Source organism: Engystomops pustulosus, chromosome 10 (assembly GCF_040894005.1).
Source record: "Engystomops pustulosus chromosome 10, aEngPut4.maternal, whole genome shotgun sequence".
NCBI classification, from domain to species: Eukaryota; Metazoa; Chordata; class Amphibia; order Anura; family Leptodactylidae; genus Engystomops; species Engystomops pustulosus.
In genome coordinates this window covers 74,701,537-74,718,074 of record NC_092420.1, presented here as the reverse complement: position 1 = coordinate 74,718,074, position 16,538 = coordinate 74,701,537, and the positions used below count along the sequence as shown (strand labels likewise).

General features: G+C 42.7%; 1 protein-coding gene across 5 annotated transcripts in view; it reads right to left on the bottom strand.

Moving 5' to 3' along the window:
- Positions 1-16,538, bottom strand: part of CACNA1E (calcium voltage-gated channel subunit alpha1 E) — a 499,672-nt gene that overhangs the window by 308,014 nt on the left and 175,120 nt on the right. The window contains exon 1 of one of the 5 annotated variants that reach the window (XM_072129142.1): positions 6,636-6,654. The exons of the other annotated variants lie outside the window; for them this stretch is intronic. The gene's annotated coding sequence lies outside the window, so the exon portion shown is untranslated. Of the gene's footprint in view, positions 1-6,635; positions 6,655-16,538 lie in introns of those variants that run through there. 5 annotated transcript variants of the gene reach the window in all.

Below are 16,538 nucleotides of genomic sequence, written 5' to 3'. Positions count from 1 at the left end.
GTACTTCATACAGATACAGTACAGATACGGTGCAATATGTTGCCATACTGTTGCAATACTTCCTGTATTTACGGCCAGAATACAAGACTTCCCCCACTTTGTCAGTGGTAAAGGACACAAATGATTAAGCCCCCCCCCCACCAAAGCCCCACCCATATAGCATTCCCCACCTGCAAATGAAGATAATCGGGAAATAAAGTCTTGTACTCCCTAGATAACCTGCAAAACTGGTTTACGAATATGGAAAAAGTCTTGCAGACTTTGAAGATGACAAAAAGTAGAAGCAAATAATTACTCAAAGCTTTCTGATTTTACAGCATGTATATGTGTCATCAACCTCTTGCTTTGTCTCTACATAAAATATTTTTCGCTCCCCTCTGCAGAACTTCCTTCTGACGGCTCATTACATTTCATCTTTTAGAGTTATGCTACAAAAGATTATTGTTTTCATAGAACAATACTGTCCCTGGATTGCCCATTATTTCCAATTACAAGGGACAATGGGGAAAATGTATGTCTCTTATAGGCACAGTTGAAACATAAGTATCTCCTTGAAGTAATCAGGTGTCCTAGGAAAAGTGAGGTCACCAAAGGTACGATGAATAGCTATAGGGGGTGTACCAGTAACAGCCCAGGAACCGGTCGTGGTCAAAAGACTCCTGTACAACATAAGACAACAGTAACATAAAGACACAAAGTAGTTAAGAGACCCATTACAAAATTTGACTTTGAAACTAGGAGATTTAAAGGGGTTGGCCACTTTCATGTAAATATTAACTTGGGGGCAGGCTAAACATTTCATTGGGAATATTCCAGCTTTTTCCGATCCTCCTACGTGGTCATGCTGTCCCTGGTCATCTTCTTTACTCTTTGTTTTCTTGGCCGCCCTCCCCATCTCACTCCCTGGAGGAACACGAGAACTTCCTCCACGTTGCAGTCGATCCACTGCTATAGGTGTCCACAGCTGTGTCACTGCTCAGTGAGGGTAGGTACAGCTAAGAGCCCAAAGAGGATGGCACCATGTGATCCTGCCCATTCAGGAACGCTACTAGAACCTGGGGTAAGGACCAGGGACCTGAAGACAAGGACGGGTGAGTGGGTTTACTACTACTAGAGTGCTGATATCCTGCAACATAACTAGCGCGAGGATGCCTGCAGGGCAGTAGTGATGGAAGGAAAGAGTTAGCAGCCAGCTGGAGTCAGTGGGGCACATTTACTTACCCGGTCCAGCGAGTTCCCTGAAAGTGCATTGTCCGACGATAATTCACTCTGCTGCAATTCACGAAGATCGTGCGCCCGATATCCTGCATGAGTCGTTTCCCCGCTCAGGTCCACCGGAGTTCACCTTCTTCTTCCTAGTGCATGTAAGTCCTTGGTCTTGCTCCACAATTCGAAAGTTAAATCCTGCTCTCAGTCCGAATCGGTAAGATTGTCCGATGGCACCCCCCCATTTCTGTCGCATTAAAGCCAGCTGCGCCAAAATCCAATTGCGCGCAACACAATCCCAGCGCAAACCCCTGTTAAATACCTGTGACAGCCGCGCAAATCCTGTAAACCGTGAACAGTCCGATGAAAGTGTGATCTGCAACCCTAAGTAAATAAGCCCCAGTGAGTGCTGGTGCCATCACCTGCCAACATTTCCTATAGTAATAATTCAGCATCTTGGAGTAAGAACACATGTATGGACATTTATACTCAATGCTTTAATAGTAAAATGAATCCTGGTAGATAAGGTAGTAAAAAATGATTGTAAAACACACTAGAGGGAATCATAAAATATACACATTAATCCGACCACCTGTTACTCATCAGATGGCAGAAAAAAATTATATTAGCCTTAACATCACAGCAGATCATAAAATACAAGCAGAGGCATGGAAAAGGACATGGATTCTATATACTATTACTGAGGGTTGAAGTTTGCCAGGAGCTGGATATAAATATTGCAATGTAAACTACATTACAGCATAGTAAGAAGAGAGAAAAAACACGACAAGCAATTCTTCCTATCCACTACCGATTGAAAAAAAAAGTAAAAATGAAAAGTAAAAATGTTGAGAAACTCTATAACATGTTAGAGGAACAAAATGAGATCAACATAACATAAACTACAGAAAAGTATCAAGGATGAGAATTCATGAATTCATGAACTACATAGAAAGCATATTCAGCCCTTTTCCATAATTTATAAGGCATCAACATTGAATGTATTATTGTCCTATCAAGTTGCCTAGAATCTAAAAGAGATATAAATCTTAAAAACTGCATTTTACATTGAGCTTGAGGACATGGAAGGTGGAGTGAGCTTATAGTCTAGGAGAATGGAACTAGAGTCCCAAGCTACAAGCAGTTTACAATGCTATGGATGGACTGGAAAGTCAGACAAGGACAGTAAACCCTAAATTTAAACCCCCTGTCCCTGCCTAATTGTCCAGTCTACTCTAAGTGATAGATGCCAACTGGTCTACACTTCCAAAAACAGAGACATATCTGGATCTCTGTGCCACGTTAGTGCTAGTTTATTGATAGCACTTGCGATTATTCTCCCCAATCCGCCAAATTCACGCCAGTGGGGCATGAAGGGGGGGGGGGGGTGCGGCTGGCCGAGTGGAAGGTGCAGCCAGCCAGGAGTGGGCCGGTGCCGGGCATTACTGTCCTCATGCCTGCTTACTCGCTGCAGCCGGTGAATTTTCACATGTCAAAAGTCACCGGCTGCGTTTATTTCTGCGTCAGGCAGAAGCCTTTTTGATGTATTGCGCTGAAAATACAGGAATCCAAAATACAGAAATCAAGACAAAGGCAGAAATCTTCAAAGTAGACTTACAGCAAACAATGAGAAAATAGCAGACAAACTGTATATATGATATGTCCCAGTCCAAATGTGATTGGACCAGTTCCCTAAAATCTAGGAAAGGAGAAGTGTGTGGATAAAGATTCTGTCCATCTCAACTAACTTAATTGTTAATCCACAGGAGACAGAAGGGTATGGTGGGAATCGGTTAAGAAAGCTAGTGAAGCCGTGTTCAGACTAGTAAAGACAGAATGTAACTCAAGAACAAAATAACATAGCTCATCCTCAGCTTTTCTTTTGCCCTGAACGGGATCAGATGTTACAGCTATTCTATATGGTTCCAAACATCTGATCTCAGACATGTATGTGTGTTTCTGATGATCACAAGTAATTTCTATGTCAAAGAGAAACAGAGTGACATATAGCATGGAAGCACATACTGGTAAGAACTATATGAGAATAGGACATAAGGGGGTCTTTTGTTGCTTGATGAAAATGAAAAGATGAGGTTTAGAACGGTTCACGTATGTCCTATATGTGACTATCCTGTTTGCATTGTAATAATAATTCTTTATTTACATAGCACACACAGATTACGCAGCGCTGCACAAAGCATGACAAATTGGTCCCTGTCCCCATGGGGCTCACAAATTAAACAACCTACTTGTATGTTTTGGAGTGTGGGAGGAAACCGGAGTACCCGGAGGAAACCCACGCAAACACGGAGAGAACATACAAACTCTTTGCAGATGTTGACCTGGGTGGGATTCGAATCCAGGACCCTAGCGCTGCAAGGCAGAAGTGCAACGCACTCAGCCACTGTGCCGCCCTGTTGTAGCTAATGTATGGCCTCTTCATTGGTGGAAACTATAAGGGGCAGAAGGAACCTTATCCCTACAGACCTAAAAATGTAAAGATAAGATATGATAGTTTCCGGAACTTTGTGGCACCATCAAGATCATTAGATTAGTGGAATGTGACCGCGTGTGACATCTACTAATGCGGATTTATATTTTTTATTACTATTTCCTGAAGCGCACTATGGGAAGTAGTCATTTCTATACGATTTCTACGCATCATAATGAAATCTGAATGCGACGATCATATCTGCAGTTTACAAACATCATGAGGATGTTTGACCTTCCGGCCCACGGAAACCGCCGAGAAGCTGATGTGACATGTAAATATTGTGACACTTTAATGGTGTCTATCCACGTTCTGCTGTAGATGTAACCTCATTTCTTGTGTTCTAAAAATATCAAATCAAACTGTGAAAATCAACAGCAAGCGCATCCCTGCGAAGCAGTGGTAAGAATCCGATTTCAGGGCAGAACAGAAGGTTGCATGTATTTAAGTTGTACATAAAGTGAACAAAAAATCCACAACTAGGAGATGAATCATCAGTTTACTCCGACCCTTGAACTTGTTGAATTGGTTCTTTTATTCTTTTCTTACTTAATTGGATTTCATTAGGATTGTGTTTTGCCCAATGAAGTATAGTTAAATGGCGTACTCTTATCTTTTATCACATTGTATACATCATACAGTCGTATCAGGACACAGTACTGGCGAAAAATTACAATAAAGGAAATCTACCATCAAACCCATCATGATAAACCAGGGACACTTACTCATTGATCCAGGATCCATGGCTATGGTTATCTTATATTTGTTATCCATATGCCCTTCCTTATAAAAACAACTGAAGGGCTACTGGGCGGTTGCCAAAGCCCCTCCCTACTGCTCCTTTAGCACTTCCCTCCTCTCTCTGCCTGATGTATACTCACTGCAATACAAAAAGTTTTGGCACATAGTGGTAGAGCCTTACACAGTGTAACAGCCTGTGGAGCTGCAGCACTGAGGCACTCTGGGAACCACCCAGTAGCTTGTCAGGTTTGTTAGCATAATTTTAGAAGAAAGGAGTCCGTGGATAGCAAATATAAGAAGACTACTACAGTTACGGTGCCAGAATCTATGATTTGCCTTAAAGCAGTTTTCCAGAAAAACCATGAGCCCCATTATGCTGCAGCTTCACAGGCTGTTACACTGTCTCCCCCTACCCCCTCAGCACCCACCCTTTCCCTGCTTTAATCTGTAACACTTCATAGGTCAAAACATAATGCTTCTTACACACTGTAACAGCCTGCGAGGCTAAAGCATGGAGGGGCTCTGGAAAGTGACCAAGTAGCCTTTCAGCTTTGCATAAGCATAATTTTAAAAGTTGATTTTAGAAATAAAGTCCATGGATAACAAATATAAGAAGGTTATGATAGTCAGGGTGCCTGGATCTATGAGTAAGTGTCCCTGGTTTATCCATGCTTGATGTTAAAGGTAGATTTCTTTTAGGGAGGCAGAGGCCCCAGCACCACATTAGTTGCCTAATGAAATAATAAATGTCAATGTCCCTATGACTCAGGATGTAGGCAAATGCAGGTGTGTTCAATGTCATCTGCGTCGCTCTGCAGGAGCACAGGCAGAAGAGGGGGTGCCACTATTATATGCATACAAATGATGGGGTGCAACTAGTAATCATATAGGAATGAGGGGTTGACACTAATAATTTCTTATTAAGGATGGATATATATTAATAAGGGTGTACTAGTATTATTAAATACAAATGAGGAGGTGCAACTATTACTTTCATATCAATGAGGGACTACTATTAAATATAAATGAATATGGGGGTGCTATTGTTAATTATAGATAAATGAATGTATATTTAGGAGCAGGTGCTGCTGTGGTACTTTTAAATTAGGGGTGCTGGTACAGCATATGAGTGAGTGCTGGTGCTGTATAAAAATGTGTGTGTGCTGAACATAAATTAGGGTCTATTTTACATACATATTTTAGTGGGTTGAATATATATTTATGCAGGGGATAGTATATAATAGAATATATTATATACTATGATACACTGATAAGGGCATAGTGTATGATTAGGTAAATGTAGGGGAAGCGTGTATGGAGTAAGTGTTATTTAGTGCAACATTGTTGCTATCCAAGAGACATTGTATTGTAACTAATATTTTTAGGGGCGCAGTGTGAAGATGTGCGGAAAGGAGGTGAAGACTCCTGGCTGGCAAATCCTGCAGTGATTAACAGAAGAAGTCATGGTGGGTTCTATACCTGATTGAGAATTGTAACATGTGAAGAGCCCATCAGGACACGGACTATGATGGACCAGGCCATCACAGTAGTAGAAGGCAGTAGCTACTACTGATGTAATCAGTCAGCAATGTCCGTCTCTGCTATATGTATTCGCGCCCTGGTGTGCAGTTCATTTATTTTCACAGCATATTAAATGCTGGTATATATTTATGTGTGCGGAAATTAATTGCTGGTATATTTGCATTATATTCATCATATTTTCAAGTGTAATGTGTGGAAATGGCAAGGGTTTTTGTATATGTAGCCCATTACAATCTTGTTACACTACTGTGTGCAAACTATACAACCTAGTTAATATTCAGTACAATCATAGTCAAATACAAAGTACAGTATGCAGCAAGGCTCAAAAACTATAATCTTATGCAATAATCCAATCCAAGACATTCTCTTATGCATTCTCAAAACACCAACAAAAAACACAAATTAATCTAAAAGAAAAATGATCTAAAAGTGTAATTGCATGAATTCTGAAAAAAAAAATACCAGTAATGTAAGGAGCCTCATTGTCCTGACAATGGAAATGTGATAGTAACAATACAATACAAGATGAAGTATGAGGACATTAAATCTCTTACTTTGATCATTACATTAATATAATGTGAATGTATATACTGTATCCAGTAGGAATGCCATTAGCTACACAGAACCCATAATTATAATCTATTACTTACATTACCTATGCGGCTGCTCGCAGGTCGGGCAGTGAGATGAAATAACACATGGGCACAGAGGAGAACTCGCCTCCCGCAGCTCCTGCCACTACAAGGAGCACACACACACATTGCCAATACTGTTTATGCAAGAATGAAGACTGATGGCCCATAACAGTGAAACAGACCATAGCTACGGGCACGAGGGCACAAGCTGGAACGATTTATATCTTTCTATGAATACACTGAATGTCCCTGTGCAGGATTTACGGAGAAAGTTATTCTAATTCTCCAGTGTTCACATTGTAGGATGGGACGGATCCTTTCCAGAGTTCAAGAGTGGATTGAGACAGTAAAGGAATGTCAAGTATTACAAGAGGAAACTTAGTAATGGAAAAAGAGCTGAATGAGAACACAGGACTAAAAGGAGTTGTCACAAATCTGATTTAATACAGTAGGTGTCAAAGTATGTACAATAAACTTATCTAACCCCTCTGATCCAGCTGTGATGGGCCAGTACCCTGCAATGCCCATATTGGATTTGGGACCAGTACAATACTGATACAGAACATGGAAAACTGATACAGTAGCATTCCGATCCTTGTCCCTGTTGTTGCAGAAAGCCATCACTGAAGTCACTGCCGCCATTGAAAGGTAGCTGAATGGTGCAAGTGCCAATTACCAGCCAGCATTGATCACAAACTGATCAGTAAAAAATCCTAGCCAGTCCTTTTAATGGGTTTGAAACAAGAACTATTGTGCTTTTGGGGACAACAAACTGGTGGAAGTCTGAATGCTGCTACCAATCAAGAAAACTATGCCCCATCATTCACATGAAAAGGGGGTACCCGTTCTCATGAATGAAGCAGCAGGTCGAGCATGCAACTTGTTACCCCACTGGATACTATGGGAGAACTGGAAATAGCAGATTGCTTTGCAATTTCCGACTGCTCCCATAGTGTTGATTGGAGCAGCAAGATCAGGGGCATAACAACAGCAGTAGCAGCCATAGCAGCCGCTATGGGGCCCGCAGTGTCAGGGGGCCCCGTCATCTGACCTTGCACCAAAGAATGGAGGATGTACACCATTATACACATATTGGGGCACATTTAATAAGGGTCCTTCGGCCGCAATTCCATCGGGTTTTCCAGAATATTTCCGATTTGCGCCTTTTTGCGCTGAATTGCCCCGGGTTTTGGCTCATGCGATCGGATTGTGGCGTATCGGCGCAGCGACAGAAACACCCTGACGGAGTCGGACGAACCGCGGAATTTCAAAAAAGAATTGTGTCGCAAGATCAGCACTTAAATGCACCGGGAAGAAGAAGGTGAACTCCGGCTGACCTCAGCGCAGCAGCGACACATGCAGGATATCGGACGCACGACCTTAGTGAATCCCGGCAGACCTGAATCCTCGTCGAACAACGTGCCGCGGGATCGCGACTGGACCGGGTAAGTAAATGTGCCCCATTGTGTTGCAGATTGTACAGCATAATATGTATATGCTGAATACGGGTGTGAGTATGTGTGATGTTTGGTGTGTGTATACTGCATGTGTATATATACGCGATACTTCTGTATATGGCACTGTATGTGTAAATGTGATGTGTATCATGTATATTTTTAAACGGGAAAGGGAGCCCCATTCAGAAGTTTGCTATGGGGCCCTGTCTCTCCTAGTTAGGCCGCTGAGAAGGATGCAAACTCCACCTGATGCTTTATACAGTTAGGAAAAATTGGACCCCCATTTTCATAATTGGGGGAAGTTCCAGCAGTTGGACCCCACTGATTTTTGCATTTTTCCAAGATTTTTATCTACTATATACTGTGGATAAAGGATAATGAGGATATATACTTGATATAACTCCTTGCATTAAACCCATATGATAACTGACCTGTCGAAATTATGGAGACTCCACCTAAAATACTAAGTCAGAATCCTAATCTAAAATTCAGATTACTGCCCTAGTCCTATTATTTGAATACCTCAATAATGGATTACTCAATCTGCTCTCAATACTCGTGTACACAAGAGCCATTTCATGACCTTTGAACCATCCTGAAACCCCAGAATGAAAGCAGACAGAAGGGACACATCCTCCATTCCCCAAGAAGCTGATTCTAGTACCATATGTATGAAGTGATTCCAGACCTGTAGGGGCCATAATACTCATACAGCCCAGGGCCCATGGTGGTCTTAATCCGTTTCTGCATGAGCCCAAATACTCCCACAGCTATGCTCCTGCCAGGACCTTCTATTTGGGTCCCTCTGTTTCCTGCTCCAGTTACAGAACCCACTTGATGTGTGTAGGAGCACGGCTTTTAAGGTTTTTTTTCCTTGAAGGTAACATAAACATTGAGATACTGCTATAAAAATATTGTCACATTAGTAATTATTACATGTATTAACAAAGGAGAAACCATTAATTTAGTTTTGCAACAGGAACATTAACATTTTCCAACTAATTGCCTGCTACCAAACACCCACATCTTGCTGTATTTTTCACAAAAAGTCTCTTCGGAGCAGCAATCTCTCACAAAACTTATAATACCCCATTCATTGCAAATATAAAATACAGTGAGGTTAAAGTATTTGTTCATCTTATTGCAGCCTTTTGCATTTGTTATCCATATGAAAAGAACAGTGTTACATTTCCTTTTATCTTTACCGTTTATTTACCTTAAAGGGATATTTCCATCTCATAAAACAATGGTATATTGCTATAGGGTGGATCCCCAACTATCCTGAGAATGAAGGAACCATAGTTGTACTATAGGTCTACTCTTATGTCCACGATCTCAATAACTGCAATAGTTTTACTAATTTCCCCTATATAGGAATCAGAATTTTGTTTAGTAACAGAATCACCAGGTTGATCAACCACATTGAAGTTGAGAGACACTGGTGAAGAACACCAAGAGCCATGCAAAATATAGTCAAGAGCAAGCCAAGGGCAGGTAGAATTCAAGAGACATCTAGGCACAGGCTGTAGATCAGTGTGGGCAGCACAATTGATAGCCAGGACTAGCCAAGGTGTTAATAGGAATATTGGAGATCAGTAGCAAGATAGTCAAATAATAAGCCAAAGGTCATAAACACTCCATTAGAGTAGCAATGAATTGCCATAGTGGCACTACTGGTTACATGGCTCTGCTGGTACTGTAGCCGGCCTGTGGGTGTTCAGGGCATACCCCAAACGATTAAAAGTCATGGCATGTCCTATTGATCTATATAAAGCCAGTATGTAAAAATATGAAATTATGTAAATAAAGGCATTGGGTCTCCTGACAAAAAGTCATCATATTGCATTATGCTGTTAAGATCCACAGTGGACGGTTGTGATCCAGGGGGAGGGAAAGGACATTGATGTTCAATTTCCCTACAGTGCCTCCAGAGGAAAAATTAAGTACTACACTGTGATAAATTACCAGTGTGAGCAGTGCTCTTTATAGTCACATTCTCCTCTGGTAAATCTATGAAGGTCCATGCAGGAAATATACATAAATATACAGTAGGGGTCTGATTTTTGGGCTTGGTGAAGGGCAGGTTGAGGGCAGGTATCTTGATGGTGTTATTAATTGATGACCTATGACCTATGTCTACATCATAGACCAGATGTAGATTGGGCAATGTGAATATATCAGACTGAAATCAGCTGCGCTCCTCATAGTTGAAGAATTACATGAAGAATCTCTGAGCTTTCAGACACCTGTTACTGGAATACAATCATAGGAAAATCCAAGTGACACTGCAGAACTACCCCATTAACAAGAAAGAGCCGCACATACTTGTCCAACAGGTTATTATAAACATTTCCTTATTAAGTGTGGCAAAGTATTCCCATCCACATGCTGACAAGTGAAAAACAATAGTCATACTATGGCAGGGGAAATGTTCTGCAGACCCGGAGACCGTAAGTGTCGAGTGATTGTCAGCTCTATAGTCCAGGCTTCAACGGAGAAAAGCAACTTTTACTATCACATTTTATGAAACTTATCTAAAAAGTGCAAATACTCATCAGAAGATGAAGGCTTCACAATTACATGCAAAATAATGTAGTTACCACTGTTACCAAGGTTATTCCTTTATTGCCTGTTTTTGTCAAAATATTTCAATTATAAATGAAATTTCATTCCCTCAGCAGACGCCTTAGACCACCATTGCTCTTCTGGTCTCTATAGTGGGGGTGCGATCAGAATACCCGTGATGAGGGGGTACTTAGTTGGAATGCCCCCCAGACACACCCAGCTTGTATTGCCACAGTCTGTCGGCACTAAGGTGGTAAATTGAGGGTCCCCTGATGATGAAAAAGGACTAGTAGATGCATATGAGGCAGTCAAACAGATTAGTCACAGCTTCGTTTACCTAAAGGGAGACTGTCATCAGCACTCACACGGTACTGAAGAGGCACAAACATTTTGAAACAGAACTGTCTAGAGTTGGGAATCTGTTCCTTTTGGAAAAGATATACTTGTTTGGCTTTTATTCTGTATCATGTTATTAGGCTTCTTGAAAGTCATGTGCAATGTTAAGGAGACTGCCTTACAAGGTAGCTAAGAGACAATGGGGCTCATTTACTAAGGGTCCATGGAGCGCATTTTTGTTGGGTTTCCTGATGATCTCCGTCTTGCATCGCATCGCACCGGGGAATGTGTCGCACGCAATCGGATTTTAGCGCATGGGCGCTGGCTTGCATGCAACACACATTGGGGGACCGGCCATCGGACAACCCAACGGATTCGGACTACGCGCGGGATTTAACATTTAACACACTTACAAGCACAGGGAAGAAGAAGGTGAACTCCGGCGGACCTTGGTGGGGAAGCGACGGATGCAGGAACTCGGGCGCACGAGCTTCGTGAATCGTGCTGGACTTCATCTTCATTGGACCGTCCGAATCGGGGATCGCGTCAGGACCAGGTAAGTAAATTTGCCCTAATAGCTTACATTTAAAAAAAAAAAAAAGGAGTGTGCAGCAGGTTGCACCAGATTCATGAAATATGGCGCACGTTATTCATTAATCTGGCACCCCTGCACTGCTCGTGAAGTTTGCACCAACTTTTTTTGGTGCACCTTTAATATAGAGCTTGTGAAACAATTCTGTTGAGTTTCGGTAATAAATGTGGCGCACTGTCCGTCTGTGCACCGTAATGCAGGACAAGTTGTACATTTTAGTTAAACCATTTAATATTGGATGCAATGTACCGGGAAGTTGGTAAAAAAAATTCCAAATGGTGCCTGCCGAATAAATTAGCAAACACCTGCCCTGTTTGGAGAGGGCTCAGCCATCGAGTTGTCTCCATACAGGCTTAAAGGGAACCTGTCAATGGAAATTAGCCTGATAAACCACTACCAGAATGTTGTCAAGCAGCTTAATGCCTTCCAGATCTGGTTTCTTTCATGGCCCAGTGTGGTGGCATTATGCAGAAAATCAACTTTAAAGAGAAATGTCAGATAAACAAAAAGGTTAATGATAAAGTTAAGCTCTCCCTACCTCAGAATGCCCCCGAAGCTCTAACTGATGACCCTGCATCCAGTGACATGAAATGTGATGCATAATGTCACAGCAGCGGGGGAATTCTGAGGTGGGGAGAGCTTGACTTCAGCGTTAAACTCTCTACCTCTGTGGCTTTATACAACCATTTCACTTCAATGATGCCACTATTCGGGACATGAAAAGAACATCATAAGGACGGTGTTGATCTGCTTTACAGCATAATGGAAGTGGTTTATTAACAGGGGAAGAGAACAAAGAACTGGACTACAGATACACACTTCATACAATGATCTTTTGCCGCTAGGGGACCCAGTACCCAGAGCCATGGGGGCTACGAGTGCCAGTATTGGGGTTGGGGGGGCGGTCAACTGGGTCTCCGTCCCTGCTGGTGCTGTTTTGCAGGGGCTGTGGATGCCAAGTGATGCCCTACATAATAGCGTGGGGACCCATTACAATGAGGTCACTGTGCAGTGGTTAGTTGCTTATGCAATTTAATCAAAATGTAACTAAGAACCTTTAGTTTGTTTTGTAAATGTAGCCTAGCTGCAATAAATGATTGTATAATGTGTGAATATGCGGTCCAGTTCTTTTCACTCCCAATGTTGTACGTGGTTTATTAGATTGATTTCTGCTGACCTGTCATCAGAAATTGACCGAATAAACCATGAGCAGTATGTGGTCAAGCTGCCAAGCAGCTTATAAATCCTGTTTCATTCATGGCCTGTTGTGGTGGCATCATCCAGAAAATCAACTATGAAGTGAGATGTATGTTGCTTTAATGAAGTCAAGGAGGCAGAGAGTTTAACTCTGAAGTCAAGTGCAACATCCCCCATCGGGGCCTAGCCTTTTCTTGGGGCCTGGAGGCAGCCGGGGCCCAGAATACTGGAGTGGCTGGCGGTTGCGGCCTAGGCATGCTAGTGTCACGGTGCTTGGTATGGGGACCGGAGAGCTGTCCTACAGCCTGGCAGGTCTGCAGCAGGTGGTGTATGCAAGAAATTAGATGAGGGAGAGGCTGTGGTGCTGGTTCTCCCTGGGGCAGCCCTTAGAGTCTGTAGTATGTGTCCCTGGAGGATAGATGGGGCGCCCTTGATGGTGATACAGCCGTAGCAGGGACCAGACGGAGGCAATGTTGTCCATGAAAATAACTTGCAGTTCTTTATTCGAACAGCAGCAACAGGCCAAACGATTCTGTACAAAGGCAGATTACTGGAGTGATCTTGAAGAGGGAACCTCAGGAGTTGGGTCACCAGCCTGGTTGCAGATGCAAGCTGGGTTGTAGCTGTGTCCAATGCTGGAAGCTGCAGCTTTGTCCTGATAGTTCTGTGTGATCTCACTTGAGGTGTGAGGCACATGCTATCTCTGTCACTCAGTGTGTAGTTGATGTGCTGAGTCCTAGGAGGCCTGTAGCAAGAGCTGGTGCTCTGAGATGGTGCTCCGCTGCCAGGAGCTGGATCTAAAGAGACCTAACTCCTCCCTTGACTAAGGGTTTTGTTAATCCCTGGTCAGATAATCTCACTCTCCAATCACACTCCAGTTACAAAGGTGGAACATTATTGGATGATAATATTGAATAAGATTAACCCTTGCCTATCCAGGCAGTATCTACCGCTGCATATTACTTCTGTATGGTACAAGGGGCGCATTGGCAGAGATGTTGCACAAGCTTTCTCTGTCTTAGAACACCCCCTTCACTGTATTTGATCGTCCTGTGTCCAGAGACATCATTGATCAGGTCTCCTGAAGTCCGGCGCATGATGTCAATCACATGAGAAGAGGTGTTCAGGGGCAGGGAGAGCTTGACTTCTGTGTTAAACTCTCCCACTGCCTGACTTCAAAGTTGATTTTATGGATGTTGCCACCAAGCTGGGCCATGAAAGAAACATAGGGGCAGATTTACTTACCCGGTCCGTTCGCGATCCAGCGGCGCGTTCTCTGCGCTGGATTTGGGTCCTGCCGGGATTCATCAAGGTAGTTCCTCCGCCGTCCACCAGGTGGCGCTGCTGCGCTGAACAGCATCTGAACGCTCTGGAGTTCACCGGGCCGGACCAAGTGAAGGTAAGCACGTCCCAAGCGACACATTTCTTTTTTTAAATGCGGCGGGTTTTTGCTCGGCCACGTCCCCTGATTTCCGTCGCGTGCATGCCGGCGCCGATGCGCCACAATCCGATCTCGTGCGCCAAAATCCCGGGGCAATACAGAGGAAATCGGCGCAAATCGGAAATATTTGGGTAACACGTCGGGAAAACGCAAATCGGGCCCTTAGTAAATGACCCCCATTATCTAGAAGCTATTCAACTGTTGTGCATATTTGTTGTGGTTCTGATGATAGGTTCCCTTTAAAAGGGCACGGAAGCTCCACTCTGACAACTTCCAGGTGGCCGGGAATACCCACCTGTCTCCTGCCCTAGAGCCTGATACAGTGCTGAGACAGGAGACAACATAGCTATTACACATACACAGTAATACACAGTTCTCCCCTCATTGCTGGAGAAGCTTTATAGTCATCTTACTACTTACTAATTTACAGTCATCCCTTAAATTCACTGTAAGTGCTCCCACACAATGAAAGCTTAGTCTAGGTGTAGGCAGAATGATAAATTAACAAAAGTCTTCAAATATGACACAAAACTAAAAGAAAAATCTATTAAGATGAACTTATTTTAGTTCACCAGTGTTCCATATTTCTACACCATCATGTTGTTTGTATTAGATAAAAATCACTATCTTACATATAAACTGTAAAATGCTGCTTGAGGATAGCACAGAGAACAGAAGGGCATGAAACAGTTAAAAAAAATCAAGCATGACTAACCGGGAGCACTTATAGTAGATCCAGGCACCGTGACTGTGGTGATCATACATTTGTTATCATTCGCCTCCTCCCTTCTAAAATCAACTTTTAAAATGATGCTAATGAGGAGGGATATTACCCTCCCTGAAGTAGCTTCACAGGCTGTTACACTGTGTAACCTTCCTTTGACTTTGTCTAATATAATAACGTTTTGACAATAAAACACTTCCCAGCTCCCTTTACCATGCCATGAAGTCTTGTATGAACGACTCATTACATCGTGAGTATTTTTATACTAGCAACAGTATGAACTCAATTGCAACTAACAAGGATGTGTAGCGGGAAACAAAAGAGTTAAAGTATAAATAATAAATGATGCTATACAGAAAAACAAAGACCACCCACAAGGAGCCAAACCTGAGTCATGAGAAGGGTATAATTAATACATTAGAAGCAGCCAGCAACATTTGTAAATTAAAATGAGTGATTTCTGAATACAGTAAGTACCATGACTACATGTGCACCAGGATTATATAAGATGTAGATATCTCAGTGTATCTCCATATGCCACTTATATACCAAACAATACATGAAAGAGAATTGTAACAAAGTATTCTGCATTTTGTATGACTGATACATTGCGGAAGATTTACCAGGGTTTGTACAATAGTTTTCCGGTTTGCAGCTATATCCTCCTTTATGGCATCTCCACACCAAGTAAGCATAAAGAGGTATAATGGGGCATGTCCAGCAGCGGAGTGGGCAGGCATGGGGCATTCCTTCCTTGCACCTGTGTACTTGTTATAGCCTGCGACCACTAGCGAGGTAATAGTGCAGCTCTAGGCCAGACAGGACGTGGTGTAGAATTGTACGCCAGCGTCCCTAGTGCCTAAAGATGTATCCAACACGACAAAGGTGCAAGGCTTACATCATACGCTATGTGCATATATCAGATAGATGTCCACCAATGTCATTTTTAATAAACCTCTTCCATGTCTCTACATTTATATGTACCTGTACTTTTATCTCCTTCACCTCCGCCTTTGCTTGTTCTCTCCATACTGCCCTCTGTCCTCATGGCTTCTCCTACTGTGTGTATCTTTCTCTCACAGCATGCCCCCACCGACAGAAACAGGGAGAGTGGAGGGAGGAGCAGGATGAGTCATCACTCTGCTGCTTCAGTCCCTCCTATTCACCAGAGCTCAGACATGTAAACAAAGAATCATGGAGAGTCTGCAGACAGCACAAAAGTAAGTCAGAACTGCTGAATCACTTAGGTAATAAACATGAATGGATTATTAAAGCAGTTAAAGAATGTGGGAAACTTATGTAAAAGAGTGGCCCACCCCTTTAAGGTTCAGTTGTTGTCACAATGCTGACCAACCATCACTGCCCTTCAAGATGTCACCCTTCTCCTTTTGCCCACCATAGCTATCTTTTGAAAGTCTGCACAACATCTCCATACTTGACCTCTAGTTATGCTTTCCTAGATAAGTACTTCCTCTTCAACCAATATTCAGCCACACCAGGCTTGATAAGGACCCTTCGACCTCATGCCTAAGAAATAAAACTGAAAGTTGTATTCATGTCCTTAGGGCAGCATAATACTACAATTTATGGTACAGATATAGCAAGGGAACC